Source organism: Triticum urartu, chromosome 5A, assembly GCF_056163025.1.
Source record: "Triticum urartu cultivar PI428250 chromosome 5A, HENAU_Tu73, whole genome shotgun sequence".
Taxonomy (NCBI): domain Eukaryota; kingdom Viridiplantae; phylum Streptophyta; class Magnoliopsida; order Poales; family Poaceae; genus Triticum; species Triticum urartu.
In genome coordinates this window covers 670,919,738-670,937,211 of record NC_141877.1, presented here as the reverse complement: position 1 = coordinate 670,937,211, position 17,474 = coordinate 670,919,738, and the positions used below count along the sequence as shown (strand labels likewise).

Here is a 17,474-nt window from a genome sequence, read left to right as displayed (position 1 = left end):
CAAGACATTGTTCCTAAAAAAGAGGGATCCCATCCCATCATTGAAAGCACAAGTGCTCCCTAGGTGGTTTTGATAATTGATGACAACATATCTCTTGTTGGACTAACATCTCAATCTAGCATGTTTCAGATAAGTTCAACAATGGAGTGGCATGGACTAAAGGTTGTGGGAACTCCTTCAAGATGCTAGGGACAAAGGATTGGCTAAAGCTTCAAGCTCAAGACTCCTCATTTTACATTTTAGTGATCCAAGATCACGTTGAGTCTTTAGGAAAAGCCAATACTATTAAGGAGGGATGAGGTGTTGCTTAATGAGCCTCTTGCTTCATGTGCTTAGTGATATGCTCCAAAACCCTCAGCTACTTTCGCACTTCCACATTTGACCTAAACCCTAAGCCAAACTCGGTCCTACCGATTTTTCCTATCCGGCGCCACCGAATTTCACTTGTCATAAGCCACTGCCAAACCCTAATCAGTTCGGTCCCACCGATGGGATCTCGGTCTCACCGAGATGGGCTTGCAAACTCTCTGTTACCCATTGCAATATTCTCGGTCCCACCGAGATATGCAATCGGTTCCACCGAGTTTGCTTGGCCAAATCTCAGTTTCACCTGTTACCCAAATCGGTCCCACCGAGTTTGAGTAATCGGTCAAACCGAGTTTTGGATTTACCCTAACCCTAGCACATCGGTCTCACCGAGTTGATCCAGTCGGTCCCACCGAAATCTCTAACGGTCACTAGGTTTACATTTTCGGTCCGACCGAGTTTATTGATTCGGTCCCACCGAGATTGGAAAACTGTGTGTAACGGTTGGATTTTGTGTGGAGGCTATATATACCCCTCCACCTTCTTCTCATTCGATGAGAGAGCCATCAGAACACACACACCATTCCAACTCATATGTTCTGAGAGAGAACCACCTACTCATGTGTTGAGACCAAGACATTCCATTCCTACCATATGAATCTTGATCTCTAGCCTTCCCAAGTTGCTTTCCACTCAAACCCTCTTTCCACCAAATCCAAATCCTATGAGAGAGAGTTGAGTGTTGGGGAGACTATCATTTCAAGCACAAGAGCAAGGAGTTCATTACCTACACACCATTTGTTACTTCTTGGAGAGTGGTGTCTCCTAGATTGGCTAGGTGTCACTTGGGAGCCTCCGACAAGATTGTGGAGTTGAACCAAGGAGTTTGTAAGGGCAAGGAGATCGCCTACTTCGTGAAGATCTACCGCTAGTGAGGCAAGTCCTGTGTGGGCGATGGCCATGGTGGGATAGGCAAGGTTGCTTCTTCGTGGACCCTTTGTGGGTGGTTGCTTCTTCGTGGACCCTTCGTGGGTGGAGCCCTGTGTGGACTCGCGCAACCGTTACCCTAGGGTGGAGCCCTGTGTGGACTCGCGCAACCGTTACCCTTCGTGGGTTGAAGTCTCCATCAACGTGGATGTAGGATAGCACCACCTATCCGAATGACGGGAAAAACATCCGTGTCTCCAATTGCGTTTGATCTCTCCAAACCATTCCCGTTATATTCTTGCAAGTTGCATGCTTTACATTCCGCTGCTCATATACTCTTTGCATGCTTGCTTGATATGTATCATGTGTGTTGAAATTGTGCCTAAAACTCCACTTAAACCGAAAAGGCTTAAAAATTGCAACTTGAGCATTATGTGTCTAATCACCCCCCTCTAGACACATCTACTTCTAGATACTACAAGTGGTATCAGAGCCTTGGTCTCCATTGCTTTGGTTTAATCACCATTGGAGGAAGATGGATGTGTCTACTCTAGGGAGTCTTAGACATAGAGTGCCTATTCTTGATGGAAAGTACTTTCATGAATGGAAAAATGAGATGCTTGTAATCTTCAATCAATATCATTTGAACAAGTATATTGCTAGCCCTTGTGCACCCCATATTGATCCCTTGCATCCTACCCTAGATGAAGATATTGACATGATTCGCAATCTTAGAACTATTGAGCTCATCATTAGAGGATTGCCCAAAAATTTGATTGCTAGTTTGCCTACTCAAAATTGCGCCTATACTATATGGAAATTTCTTGAGGAACGGTTTCCCAATCATTCCTTGAAAACTTTGGATGAAATTCTCCATAAATCTATTGCCTTGAGTAAGATGAACTCTAGTGATCCTAGTTTTGGTAAATGTCTTCTTGAACTTGCCAATCTTAAGCATGCTAAAGGAGATGTTGGAATCATTAATGATATCATACTCAAAGCTATAAGAATTCATAAAAGTGACCACTTTGATGATCATTTATCTGATGAATTACCCTCTCTAGGAAATGATGAATCACAAGATCATGATGAACATGAATATTGCGATGAGGATGATAGTGACTTCGATCTTGATGATGCAATGAGACATTTTGGTCTTATGGCAAATCTTCGGGGATATGAATCAGGAGGAAAGGAATGGGTTCTTGATAGTGGATGTACTGATCATATGACCGGAGATGAAGAGATGTTTCGTGAGCTTGCTGAAAATGACGGCCCTCGAAAATATGTCACCTTTGGTGATAATTCAAAGGGTAAAGTGATTGGCCTTGGTAAGGTGGCCATCTCACATGATAGTTCCATTCAAAATGTCATGCTCGTTGAATCTCTTGGCTATAACTTGCTTTCAGTATCTAGACTTGCTGATTTCGGTTTGAATGTCCTATTTACTGAGGTATATTGCCAAGTATTTCGTCGAGACAATCATAAAATGGTCTTTACGGGTATGCGTAGAGGTGATCTTTACATTGTCGATTTCTCTAAAAAGGCTCAACCTAAAACTTGCTTTGTTGCTAAATCCTCAAAAGGTTGGTTGTGGCATAGACGACTAGGTCACGTTGGCATGAGAAACCTTGACAAGCTTATTAAAGGAAATCATATCCTCGGAGTTAACGATGTCATATTTGATAAGGATAGACTTTGCAGTGCTTGTCAAGCAGGTAAACAGGTTGGAGGAAGACATCCCGTGAAGAATATCATGACCACAAGGAGGCCACTTGAGCTACTTCACATGGATCTTTTTGGTCCCAACGCCTACAAGAGTCTCGGTGGAAATTCTTTTGGTCTAGTTATAGTTGATGACTTTTCAAGATTTACGTGGGTGTTCTTTCTTAATGACAAGTCGCAGGTCCAGAAGATCTTCAGAAACTTCGCTAGGAAAGCCCAAAATCAGTTTGATGTGAAGATCAAGAAGGTTCGGAGTGACAATGGAACGGAATTCAAGAACGCAAATGTGGACACCTTTCTTGACGAAGAAGGGATTTCACACGAGTTCTCGGCTACGTACACACCTCAACAAAATGGAGTTGTTGAGAGGAAGAACCGGACGCTCATCGAAATGGCAAGAACGACGCTTGATGAATACAAGACACCAAAGCACTTTTGGGCAGAAGCGGTTGAGACAGCTTGTCACGCAACAAATCTCTTATATCTTCACAAGCTACTCGGCAAGACGGCATACGAGCTCCTCACCGGTAACAAGCCTCAAGTTGGATACTTTTGAGTATTCGGCTCAAAGTGCTACATTCTTGATAAGCATCGTCTTTCAAAGTTCGCTCCTAAATCTCATGAAGGTTTTCTACTTGGTTATGGCTCAAACTCTCACACTTACCGTGTCTACAACAATTTCACCCGAAAAGTTGAAGAGACGGTAGATGTGAAGTTTGATGAATCTAATGGCTCGCAAGTAGAGCAATTGCCAATTGATGTAGGAGACAAAGACCCTTCAGAAGCAATTCAAGACTTGTCCATTGGCAAAATTCGTCCAACGGAAGTGAAGGAGTGTACTTCATCCGTCCAAGTGGAAGCTTCTACTTCACGACAAGGTGAACCAAGAATCGACACGGAAGCATCCACAAGTGGGACACACCAAGATAAAGAAAACGAGGAAGTACGTCAAGATGAACATCAACAACCTCCTTCTCCACCACGACAAGAGAACGACGACATCAACAATGAAGAAGGCCAAGAAGAAGAACAAGATGAAGAAGATGTTCAACGAAGACCCAAGCAAAAGCTCTCACGAGTTCAAGCAAGAATTGCCAAAGATCATCCCGTCGAGAAAATCCTCAATGATATACAAACCGGGAGAATCACTCGCTCAAAAACTCGTTTAGCTAACTTTTGTGAAAACTATTCATTCATCTCTAGCATTGAACCAATGAAGGTTGAAGAAGCATTGGAAGATCCAGATTGGATAAACGCTATGCATGAAGAGCTACATAATTTTGAGAGAAACCAAGTTTGGACATTGGTTGAGAAGCCCGACAACAACCACAACATCATTGGTACCAAATGGGTGTTTCGCAACAAGGAAGATGAAGAAGGACAAGTGGTTCGCAACAAAGCACGTCTCGTCGCCCAAGGGTACACACAAGTCGAAGGTATGGACTATGGTGAGACGTATGCTCCCGTTGCTAGACTTGAGTCCATTCGCATCTTACTTGCCTATGCTAATCACCATAATATCACCTTGTACCAAATGGACATTAAAAGTGCTTTTCTAAATGGTGAAATAGAGGAGGAAGTTTATGTCAAACAACCTCCCGGCTTTATCAATCCCAAGAAACCAAATCATGTTTACAAACTTCACAAAGCTCTTTATGGTCTTAAACAAGCTCCTAGAGCATGGTATAAATGCTTGACCAAGTTCCTTACTACAAGTGGTTTTGAAATTGGTAAAATTGATTCTACTCTTTTTACTAAAAGGGTTAATGGAGAACTATTTGTATGCCAAATTTATGTTGATGATATCATATTTGGTTCAACTAACCCTCTCTTTAGTGAAAAGTTTGGAAAGCTAATGTCAGAGAAGTTTGAGATGTCTATGATGAGTGAACTCAAATTCTTTCTCGGGTTACAAATCAAGCAAACTAAGGAAGGTACATTTGTCTCTCAAACAAATTACACCAAGGACTTATTCAAGAAGTTCAATATGCAAGAATGCAAAGGTATGTCTACACCCATGCCTACTAGTGGACATAATGATTTAACCAAAGATGGTGAACCAGTTGATCAAAAGGTTTATCGCTCTATGATTGGTTCATTTTTATACCTATGTGCTTCACGTCCCGATATTATGCTGAGTGTGTGTATGTGTGCACGATATCAAGCTGCTCCTAAAGATTGTCATCTTAAGGCTGTGAAAAGGATAGTGAGATATTTAATCCATACACCAAATTTTGGCATTTGGTATCCTAAGAGGTCTTCTTTTGATCTTGTTGGCTATTCCGACTCGGATTATGCCGGAGACAAGGTTGATAGAAAGTCCACTTCGGGTACTTGTCAATTTCTTGGTAGATCTCTTGTGTCTTGGTCCTCCAAGAAACAAAACTCGGTATCCTTATCCACCGCCGAAGCTGAATACATTGCCGCTGGTTCATGTTGCACTCAATTACTTTGGATGACTCAAACTCTTAAAGATTATGGGATTTATGTGAAACATGTTCCACTGCTTTGTGACAATGAAAGTGCTATCAAAATTGGTCATAATCCTGTACAACATTCTCGAACTAAGCATATTGAAGTTCGTCATCATTTCATTCGAGATCATGTTGCTAAGGGTGACATCAATCTTAAGCATGTTCGCACCGACAAGCAATTAGCGGATATATTTACTAAACCACTTGATGAGAAAGCATTTTGCAGGTTGAGAGGAGAATTGAACATCATTGATGCTTCGAACTTGGAGTAGAAACTCCATTGGATACATGCAAGACATGAGCTTATGACTAATCCATGATATATCTCTCATGATAACTATCTTATGTCTTGGATACATTTGTACCTTGCATGTTGTCTAACCCATGCAGGTGCTTGGTTGAATTTAATTCCATGAGATTGCAACTCACTCATATCCTGAGCGATCTCTACATCACCAAGACTCTACACAATAGTGGTTGAAGACAAGGAAGCACAAAACCATACAAACATATCCTTTGACAAATTCTAAGATTGAGCTTCATGATTGTCATTTTTGGATACACAAGTGCTCTTCCTTGCAAAAACTAACCCATGCAGGTAGATGAACCCAAACTCCAAATGATGCTCCCAACTCTCGATGAGCTACATCAACCTTGAGCACCCACACAAATTCAATTACATGAGCAAGAACCACATCACCACCCAAGGTATGTTATTCCATCTTAGAGAAGCTTTACTCCAAGACATGAGTCAAAGCAACTCAACAAGATGTGAATACATCAAGATGCTTAAACGAAAAATGGTAACCCCATTTTGAGATTAAACGATGAGTATGACCTATGATCAAGTGTTCTAACTTGACTCCTAAGTCAATATACTCTAACATAGGTGACTATGTCACCGCCCAATTCTAGATGAAGTTCTCTTGTGTTCCTTTCTGAGTTATTGCATTTGTCCCTTGCATATTTGTTTCTTTAAAAAAAACTTCATCTAGAAACCTTTTACCCTTTTCTTTTTGATTTTTGTTCTGCATGTTTCTGCATCAAATTCCTTGCAAATCATTGTGAGATCTTACCTGACTAGTGAGCTGAGGTGACAAGTGTTTTCTCTCTGTGATGAACTCGGTTTCACCGAATTGCCATTTTCGGTCCAACCGAATCCCTTCGGTACTACCGAAACATGCCACTCGGTGCCACCGATTTTGCAACAGGAAAAACAGTTTGCCACATATTCTATATTTCTTCTGATCCAGCTCCATTCAATGAATCTTGTCCTCTACAAGCATCACAGTTTTATTCCCTGCTTTGTACTAAATCTCAAGGACCAAACCTATTCGACGGATTCCAGGAGAAACCTTCTTGGAAATTGATGTCAAAGGGGGAGAGAGAGATCACATCAAAGCTTGTAGGAGAGAGAGATCACATCAAGGGAGAGAAACAGTCTCAAGGACCAAACCTACAAGAGAGAAAATATTAAGGGGGAGAGAGAGACCTCAAGGGGGGAGAGAATACTCAAGGATCCCAGATGCTTGATGTTCAAGAGGAGAGATGCCACATGTCTTTTTGGGGGAAAGACATGTTCATATGAACTCATTTGAATTTAGTTCTATTCATAACCTTCAGCTCTGATTTTCTGTTTCCTATCTTCTCCCAATATCCCATGTAAGATTCAGGGGGAGCAAGACACCTAAGGGAAAGAAATCAGTCAAATTCATTGCATATCTTTATTCTTGGGGACATGTTGAATTCAATATGGTACCTTGTACTCACCCTCTACATGTCATCCCAATCTTGGTATTCTTGTGGTTTCTTTTGTTTGCTCTAGCTAGTGGACGTACCTGTGTTATCTAACCTTGTTTGTGCAGGTTCATTCCATCCTAAGCCAAATCAAGACCACAAGGTAAGGATATGCATCAAAATCATGAGTATGAGGAGTTCTTGCTTATGTACATAATGTTTGCAAGAAGGACTCATGAGCATGAAGGTATTTTCCTTGATAATCTTTTGCTCTGATGCATATGGCCAAGATACATGTAACACCTTGCCTACTCTGTCATGGTTATGCTCTCACATGCCTCTCTATTTCATATTTACATGAGTGCATACATGTAGGGGAAGCCTATGCTTGTTACATGTCCTTCCAAAGCTTTACTTGCTGTTCTTTATATCTTTATCTAAAGCTTTGATGTATGTTGCCATCAATTACCAAAAAAGGGGAGATTGAAAGCACAAGTGCTCCATAGGTGGTTTTGATAATTGATGACAACATATCTCTTGTTGGACTAACATCTCAATCTAGCATGTTTCAGATAAGTTCAACAATGGAGTGGCATGGACTAAAGGTTGTGGGAACTCCTTCAAGATGCTAGGGACAAAGGATTGGCTAAAGCTTCAAGCTCAAGACTCCTCATTTTACATTTTAGTGATCCAAGATCACATTGAGTCTTTAGGAAAAGCCAATACTATTAAGGAGGGATGAGGTGTTGCTTAATGAGCCTCTTGCTTCATGTGCTTAGTGATATGCTCCAAAACCCTCAGCTACTTTCGCACTTCCACATTTGACCTAAACCCTAAGCCAAACTCGGTCCTACCGATTTTTCCTATCCGGCGCCACCGAGTTTCACTTGTCATAAGCCACTGCCAAACCCTAATCAGTTCGGTCCCACCGATGGGATCTCGGTCTCACCGAGATGGGCTTGCAAACTCTCTGTTACCCATTGCAATATTCTCGGTCCCACCGAGATATGCAATCGGTTCCACCGAGTTTGCTTGGCCAAATCTCAGTTTCACCTGTTACCCAAATCGGTCCCACCGAGTTTGAGTAATCGGTCAAACCGAGTTTTGGATTTACCCTAACCCTAGCACATCGGTCTCACCGAGTTGATCCAGTCGGTCCCACCGAAATCTCTAACGGTCACTAGGTTTACATTTTCGGTCCGACCGAGTTTATTGATTCGGTCCCACCGAGATTGGAAAACTGTGTGTAACGGTTGGATTTTGTGTGGAGGCTATATATACCCCTCCACCTTCTTCTCATTCGATGAGAGAGCCATCAGAACACACACACCATTCCAACTCATATGTTCTGAGAGAGAACCACCTACTCATGTGTTGAGACCAAGACATTCCATTCCTACCATATGAATCTTGATCTCTAGCCTTCCCAAGTTGCTTTCCACTCAAACCCTCTTTCCACCAAATCCAAATCCTATGAGAGAGAGTTGAGTGTTGGGGAGACTATCATTTGAAGCACAAGAGCAAGGAGTTCATTACCTACACACCATTTGTTACTTCTTGGAGAGTGGTGTCTCCTAGATTGGCTAGGTGTCACTTGGGAGCCTCTGACAAGATTGTGGAGTTGAACCAAGGAGTTTGTAAGGGCAAGTAGATCGCCTACTTCGTGAAGATCTACCGCTGGTGAGGCAAGTCCTGTGTGGGCGATGGCCATGGTGGGATAGGCAAGGTTGCTTCTTCGTGGACCCTTTGTGGGTGGTTGCTTCTTCGTGGACCCTTCGTGGGTGGAGCCCTGTGTGGACTCGCGCAACCGTTACCCTAGGGTGGAGCCCTGTGTGGACTCGCGCAACCGTTACCCTTCGTGGGTTGAAGTCTCCATCAACGTGGATGTAGGATAGCACCACCTATCCGAACGACGGGAAAAACATCCGTGTCTCCAATTGCGTTTGATCTCTCCAAACCATTCCCGTTACATTCTTGCAAGTTGCATGCTTTACATTCCGCTGCTCATATACTCTTTGCATGCTTGCTTGATATGTATCGTGTGTGTTGAAATTGTGCCTAAAACTCCACTTAAACCGAAAAGGCTTAAAAATTGCAACTTGAGCATTATGTGTCTAATCACCCCCCTCTAGACACATCTACTTCTAGATCCTACAATCATTCAGTCAATCTTCCTTTTCTGATCAGGAACTGTGTGGAAAACCCCCCATGGTATAATTTTATATTAAATAAAAGACAACCCAGGAGGGTTAAAAAAGTTACATAGATGCACAAAAAGAAGAGGACCCCTAGAAATAACAAGTGTCACACCAAGATTTGAATTGTTGTTTCTTGGAGTTCTTAACACGGTGGAAGAGGAGCATCAGATCAGATAAGAAGCCAGCCTTCCAACTTGAAAATCTTGGTCTCTTTTCTTGGAAGATTAGCACATTTCTCTCTTTCCATATATTCAAAGAACATCAGACCATAAAGCAGGGCCCAAGGAAGGCATCCTTTGTTTTGTTAAAAGTGTGTGCAATTGAATCAGAGGATACCCAAGTGATCTTAGCATAATTCTAGCAGGGAGCAACAAAAGGACATTGAAAAAACAAACGTCTCTTGTTTCCAGAGTGTTTGAAGCAGAGTACACAATTAGGTCCAGACTCCAAATGCCGATGTCTTCTCGACATTATGTCCCTAGTATTTAGGTGATCCATCGACAACAGCCATGCAAACACTTTTTACTTGCTCAAACACTTGCTCTTCCAAAGCTATGGAAAAATAGCATCCACCTCTCGTCCTCCACATAAGAATTTATAATAGCTAGCAGGGGAATATCTGCCTGAGTTTAATACACAAGGCCAAAGATCATGTTCATTCAAGAACTTCCAATCTGCAGGGATGGCGACAAGTAAATTAGACAGAACTGTCCTCATAAGATTGTTCGAAGGAAGGAAGAATAGTGTGGTGATGTCAGCAGACTGGATGTCCTTGCTCAGAGAGATCTCAGGGTCTAGAGCAAAAGAGAGCTGTCTGGGGAAGAAGTTAGCCAAAATACCCTAAGGGGAAGCAGAGGTACTAGTTTTAGAAATGCATTTGGATATCGCTTTCGCATCATTCTTTTGTTAGCAACATGTGCAGGAAGGTAGGACAGTTGACTGCTCAAGAGAGGATCCCATGCCTCCATCAATTGGATGTTGAAGCTCTTCAAGAAAGCTAGAGACACAGGGTATAGGTACCATGATTTTTTTCACTTCTGTTGCTTCCATTTTAGCATTTAATTCTTTAGCTAAAGTGAAGTGATAATTAAGCAGCTCCGGGTTAAATAGTAATACATAACAAGTACCCCTCTATCATTTCACATCATGTATGTCAATTAAACTTTGATCACCTGATGTACACAAGAATATAATAATCCTTTTAAAACTATAATCGATGATATCCACACAAATATTATGATCTTAGTTCCTAACATATTTTCACCAAAGTAGATTCATGTGTCTTCTTAATAAATTTTAAGGGGAAGACAGAGTAAATGGTGGTGCGACATGAAAATTGAATATGGGACTGGGGAGGCCCATAAGCAGTGGCCTGAACTCATTCTTTCATGCATGTTCTTTCTTTCTCTGGACAGTTTTAATCTTATTGCAATAGTTTCCACTCGAGAAAAATACAAGTACATTACTTTTGCAAATCAGTAATGCTAAGAAATCACCACTGACATGCTTTTCGAAAGGCAAGAACAAATCCAAACACACCATGCAGAAGTATTCAAAATCAAACAATGTAATGGAAAGAAGCAAGCCACCACACCAAAAAGCATTAAGGGATGGGATGAAGCAGCGCACAACATAGAAGCATGCCAAGCTATCCCTGAAAATGGGCGCGCACAAGACACCAACGCTCTACGGTTCAAATGAACCATGTGCTGCCTCCCTGGGTGCAAGGGCTAGCCTGGTTATGCCAGTATGTGTGCACAGTGCCCATAGCACGGTGATGAACTCGCCGCCATGCGCGAGTGACTCCTTGTGGGCCTTCACGTGCAACTCGCCGCCCGACGGTGCAATGATCGGCCAGAAGCTCCCACACAAACTCACCCGTGTCATTTTCTTTGGCCTTCTCAATCAAAGCCTTACCCAACTTACCCCCCTTCTGCACCACCGTCACCGCCTGTTGCTGTGATTCGCCGATCTCTGTGAGCCTCTTGTACCTGGTTCCTCGCAGTGATAAGTGGTACCGCCAACAACCACCAAGCTCCTTCTTCAACTCCTTCTTCATGTCGTTGTAAGCATGCTCTGTCCCATCCTTGTCTTCAGGGAGCAGCTCTGGGGAAAAGCCCACCAAGTAAGCGCAGTACTTGGACAGTGTCGTTGCCACCTTACGATGATGCCCCATCTCTTTCTCCTTCTGCGGATACGTCATCTCCAAGAGGCCAGTGGCAATGTGACAGGTGAGGATGAACTCGGCGATGCTCTTGCTCTCACACACCGACGAGAGCAAGGGTTGGTATGCCCTGTGCTTGTTCAACTGCAGTGTTGACCAACCACTATTGAGAGGGTCAGCGTGGCCATCAATGTCATAGTCATCCATGTGAGCCACCACGTATTCCACGATGGACTTCTTTACTTCCTTGGGCACTGCCTTGGTAGGCATTGTGAAGGAGGAAAGCGACGACAGTGGGCAGAACCCTAGCACGGAGAATTGCTTGAAGCAGAGGTTAGGGTGGCTTAGCTTACTTCGCGCCCATAGGATGCGGCGCATGAGCCCGCTTACGATGCTACTCTCACGCCAGGGGCGCTTAGCGGTGTACTCACAGACGACACAATGAGCCAGTTGGATAGGATGAAGACGAGGAACTCCCAGACTTCCTCGTAGATGAAGGTGAGTATAAGCAGAGTGGTGGTGCCTAGGTCGACACTGGCGAATAGCACCTCCGGTGAATGGGTGATGCTTTTCAGGAGGCATTTGACCAGTGTTGGTGCACCGGTATAGATGGTGTAGTTGTCACTCGTGATGCTATGGTAGGCATAGAGCACGTTCCCATTGCCACAGGCAATGAAAGTCAAGAAGCAGAAGGCCCAAACTACAATTGGAAACAAGATGTAGTTGGCTAGGAAGAAGAAAGGGTTGGAGAACACGACCGGTAGAACGGAGTGGTAGTACTCGCAGATGAATTGGATCTCGTCGTTGAAGACTTGGAGCAGTGCAACCTCCGCGTCTTGCCCCTCCTCATCCTTAGGCAGCTTCTCCTTGTACAAACCTTGGAAGATGAGGTCCGACAATTGTGGGTCTCCTCGCTGGTGATGGGGATGTCCTCAAACCTACGGCGCAGCAGCTTGTAGAGAGCAAAGGAGAGGCAGAGCCTTCTGAGTCTTGGGTCTTTCTGGAGCAGACCGTCCTCCTCGCTAGCTACGAGCTTCCAAATGTCACCAACCGTGACAATGGTGGAGCCAGTGCCGGCGGTGTCTGCGGTAATCGTCTTCTTCAGATCGACTTGGTAGCCATGGGGACCTGCTTCCTTCCCCAAGTTGTCTTCTCCCATCACGGTGTACTTGCACATCTTCAGCAGCTCCGACCCCAGCTCCTGGACATTCCCGGCCTGCCCTTGCTGTTGTTGCATGACCTGGGCCATGTACGAGTTTAGCAGCTGGGCGTTCCTGCCATAGGCGAAGGAACGCTTGAACAGCTCGTTGACGACGACCCGCTGCAGCAGCTTGGCAGCAGCAAGGACCCATAAGGTGCCGTAGATTGCCTTCTTGCCTGCGCTTTTGACGTTGTAGAAGACGAGGTAGACCAGCCAAACGATGCGGGCAAAGCGATCGATGGTGCCTGAGTACACCTGCATGCCCACGTTGACCAGGATCACCTCCACCTTCTTGCGGAGGAGCTCCACAAGAAGCATCCACATCAGGATGGTCCTTGCTCGCAGCGACAGCTCGTCACCAAGCTGACCGTAACTGGAGCTATTGGTACTACTATTAGTAGCAATGGTGGCACCTTCGTTCTTGGTCTCGGAAAAGAGGTAGGACATGACTGGGAGGAAGAGGGAAAGCGAGGTAGAGAGGAAGAGACGGACGCTGGGGTTGAGGATGGCGCTCACGTCGGAGAAGCGGCTGAAGAGGTTGAGGTTGAAGAAGAGCGCGGCAAGAATGAACATGAGAACAGAGGTGGCCACCATGGTGCCCTCATTTTTCTGGTTGGCGTAGGAGGAAGTCAGGTTATACGCATAAGGGTAGACTGTGTTGTTGCAGAATGAATCTAAGCCTTTCATCATCAGTCACATGAAGCTACTAGAGCTGGCTACTGAATTCCCTTGAATGTATTGAATTGGCATATCAAATATATACACAGACCATGAGGTGTGAACACGGAATTGCTTACCTGAGCGGATAAATTAAATGTACACAAAGTTAAAGCACCGACAATGGCATGATCATTTCGTCAGTAAAGCTTTGCTTTATGTTCTTTTACAAAGCCTAAATCAGAATCTCTCTAGCTTGAATTGCTTACCTGACTGGATAAACATAACCATTTGAACGTAACACGAAGTTACAGCACCGACAATGGCATGATTATTTCCTTCATAAAACTTTGCTTTAGCTTCTTTTACAAAGATTAAATCAGAATCTTTCTACCTCGAATTGCTTACCTGACCGGATAAACATAACCATTTGAACGTAATAATAAGTTACAGCACCGACAAGCGACAATGGCATGATCATTTTGTCAGTACCATCTTTTCTTTTTGTTCTTTCTGCGAAGCTTAAATCAGAATCTCGCCAGCTCGAAACCCTACCGGATAAGCATAACACAAAGTTAAAGCACTGACAATGGCATCATAATTTTGTCAGTATCAATTTTGCTTTATGTTGTTTCTGCAAAGCTCAAATCAGAATCTCTCTAGCTCCAATTTCTTACCTGACTGAATAAACATAACACAAAGTTAAAGCACCAACATCACTTCATCAGTATCAACTTTTCTTTTTGTTCTTTTTGCAAAGCTTAAATCAGAATCTCTCTAGCTTGAATTCGCCTTTAGTTTACTTTAGGGAAATTTGTAATGTAGACCTAGTGATAGAAAATGTGCTCCGAAATAATTGTTTGTCCTTTTCATGCAATTGCGCGTCATCATTTGGTAGGGCTTTCGAAGCATATCTTCTTTCACATTTTGTTGTTTTTCCATGTGTATGCTTTCTATTTGCCAAAGATGGTCTTTGGAAACATTTGTTCAATATGGTGAAAGCTCCAAGGCATGTGCTCGGCTGGGGAGGATATTGTTAGTTCAGTACTAGCACATACAATTCGAAAGAAGTCCACATAACCCCCCAAAGTTTCACGAATCGGACACTTAACCCCCTAAACTACAAAACCGGGTATTTGGCTGCCTGATGTCTACAAAACCAGTCATATCACCCCCTCACTCTGTTACAAGTGGTTTCAGCAGGTGGTTTTGCCACACGGTTGAAAATACACTACACAGGAACTGCCAAAGGAGAAAAATCAAACAACCAAATATGGAAGCACGGAAATAGTTTAAGCCTGGAAGCAGTTTAAGCATGGAAGCTCAAACAATGCATGCATGCACATGTGGGCATGCGTCCAGCTGCTATTCCTACGCAGTCTAAACCTCCAGGCAGAGGCAGACCGACACCTTCAGGAAATCCGGCATCTCTATGGCTCTAGCAATGGCTCGAGCTCGACGACTTTGTCCTTGCCCCGTTGGTTCATATGTATAACGCGCCGGCCCTATGAACGAGGGCGCACCACACCTGAAGTCCGTGTCGCTGAGCGACATGCCCATCTAGCTAAAAGGGGATATGTGCGCGCGGGGATGTTGCAAGTCAGCCTGTCCATAACGTCGACGAGTCATTGCAAGTAGCGTAGTCGGTCCCTGGCTAGTCGCTGCACTGTAGCAGACTGGGCTGGGAAATCACTTCTCCAACGGTGGCCGCCATCGATGTGCGGATGACCACATTGCCAGAGCAGCCCGGCCGGCGGGTGCAGTTGCTGTCCTGAGGTGCGTACATGTCGATCATGGACCCATGGGGTAGAGCCTTGTGTCCACACCCGGCGGCAGTGCCTGCTTGCGGCACACCACCCAGTAGTGCCTGACGGCTGTTTGTGCTCCTGTTTTGGATTCTTTTGATGGCGGCAGGACGAGCAGTAGTTGGAGTGGTTCATGTCACTGGCGCGTAGCAGGCGGAATGAGGGTTTAGACCCGCCGCAAAGACGTGTGCAGGTTCCTGGCATGCATGGTTGCGCCAAGTTAGACGTTAGTGCAATGGCATCGCCGGAATTGGGCGTGGCAAGAGCTCCACGAGTTCTTCATATCCATGGACAACAGCAAGACGAAGGCCCTCTCCGGAGCTGGACCCAACAAGCGACGAAGCCAGGGTGGCCATGGCGCTATGCTCTCGGGGTGCATGGCCACGGGCTGAGTGGTTGGACACAAGCAACGGGGATGGAAAGGGAGCGAGAGGGAGTTGCAGCATGAGATGGAGGTGGGGATTCCAAAGGATGCAGTGTTTGCTCGGCCGGCGATGCGCTCCAGGAGAAGCATGCTGGTTGTAGCCCAACACGTGGACAAAACACAAAACCACTCTTAAAACCATCTCCAAAGCTCCCGGGGGTGTTTTGAATGGTATTGTAAAATTCAGGGGGTGGAATACCCGGTTTTAAAGTTCAGGGGGTTATGTAGTCGTTCTGTGAAATCTCAGGGGGTTATGTGGACTTGTTTCCATACAATTCCCTTTTCCAAAATCAGTAGACCATCTAAGACCGAATTATCCCTGTGAATTTGCATTAGTACGATAGTACTCTTCCCGTTCATTATAGACTAGTGCGCACATTAAAGTAGTCATTGAATTCTACTGCACCTTCGTTCTTGGTCTCGGAAAAGAGGTAGGACATGACTGGGAGGAAGAGGGAAAGCGAGGTAGAGAGGAAGAGACGGACGCTGGGGTTGAGGATGGCGCTCACGTCGGAGAAGCGGCTGAAGAGGTTGAGGTTGAAGAAGAGCACGGCAAGAATGAACATGAGAACAGAGGTGGCCACCATGGTGCCCTCGTTTTTCTGGCTGGCGTAGGTGGAAGTCAGGTTATACGCATAAGGGTAGACTGTGTTGTTGCAGAATGAATCTAAGCTTTTCATCATCAGTCACACGAAGCTACTAGAGCGGGCTACTGAATTCCCTTGAATGTATTGAATTGGCATAGCAAATATATACACAGACCATGAGGTGTGAACACGGAATTGCTTATCTGAGCGGATAAATGTACACAAAGTTAAAGCGCCGACAATGGCATGATCACTTCGTCAGTAAAGCTTTGCTTTATGTTCTTTTACAAAGCCTAAATCAGAATCTCTGTAGCTTGAATTGCTTACCTGACCGGACAAACATAACCATTTGAATGTAACACGAAGTTACAGCACCGACAATGGCATGATCATTTCCTTCATAAAACTTTGCTTTAGCTTCTTTTACAAAGATTAAATCAGAATCTTTGTACCTCGAGTTGCTTACCTGGCCGGATAAACATAACCGTTTGAACATAATAATAAGTTACAGCACCGACAAGCGACAATGGCATGATCATTTTGTCAGTACCATCTTTTCTTTTTGTTCTTTCTGCGAAGCTTAAATAAGAATCTCTCCAGCTCGAAACCTTACCGGATAAGCGTAACACAAAGTTAAAGCACTGACAATGGCATCATAATTTTGTCAGTATCAATTGTGCTTTCTGTTGTTTCTGCAAAGCTCAAATCAGAATCTCTCTAGCTCCAATTGCTTACCTGACTGAATAAACGTAACACAAAGTTAAAGCACCAACATCATTTCATCAGTATCAACTTTTCTTTTTTGTTCTTTTTGCAAAGCTTAAATCAGAATCTCTCTAGCTTGAATTCGCCTTTAGTTCACTTTAGGGAAATTTGTAATGTAGACCTAGTGATAGAAAGTGTGCTCCGAAATAATTGTTTGTCCTTTTCATGCAATTGCGTGTCATCATTTGGTAGGGCTTTCGAAGCATATTTTCTTTCACATTTTGTTGTTTTTCCATGTGATACTTTCTATTTGCCAAAGATGGTCTTTGGAAACATTTGTTCAATATGGTGGAAGCTCCAAGGCATGTGCTCGGCTGTGGAGGATATTGCTAGTTCAGTATTAGTACATACAATTCCCTTTTCCAAAATCAGTAGACCATCTAAGACCGAATTATCCCTGTGAATTTGCATTAGTACGATAGTACTCTTCCCGTTCATTATAGACTTGTGCACACATGAAAGTAGTCATTGAATTCTACTGCCCCCCCCCCCCCCCCCCTCCCC

The 17,474-nt window shown here is 44.1% G+C and overlaps 1 non-coding gene across 1 annotated transcript; it reads right to left on the bottom strand.

Moving 5' to 3' along the window:
* Nucleotides 1-10,737: 10,737 nt before the first annotated feature.
* LOC125511567 (uncharacterized) lies at nucleotides 10,738-15,081 on the bottom strand. Its single transcript, XR_015603074.1, has one exon. It is a non-coding gene; the product is annotated as an uncharacterized LOC125511567 (transcript).
* Nucleotides 15,082-17,474: the final 2,393 nt, after the last annotated feature.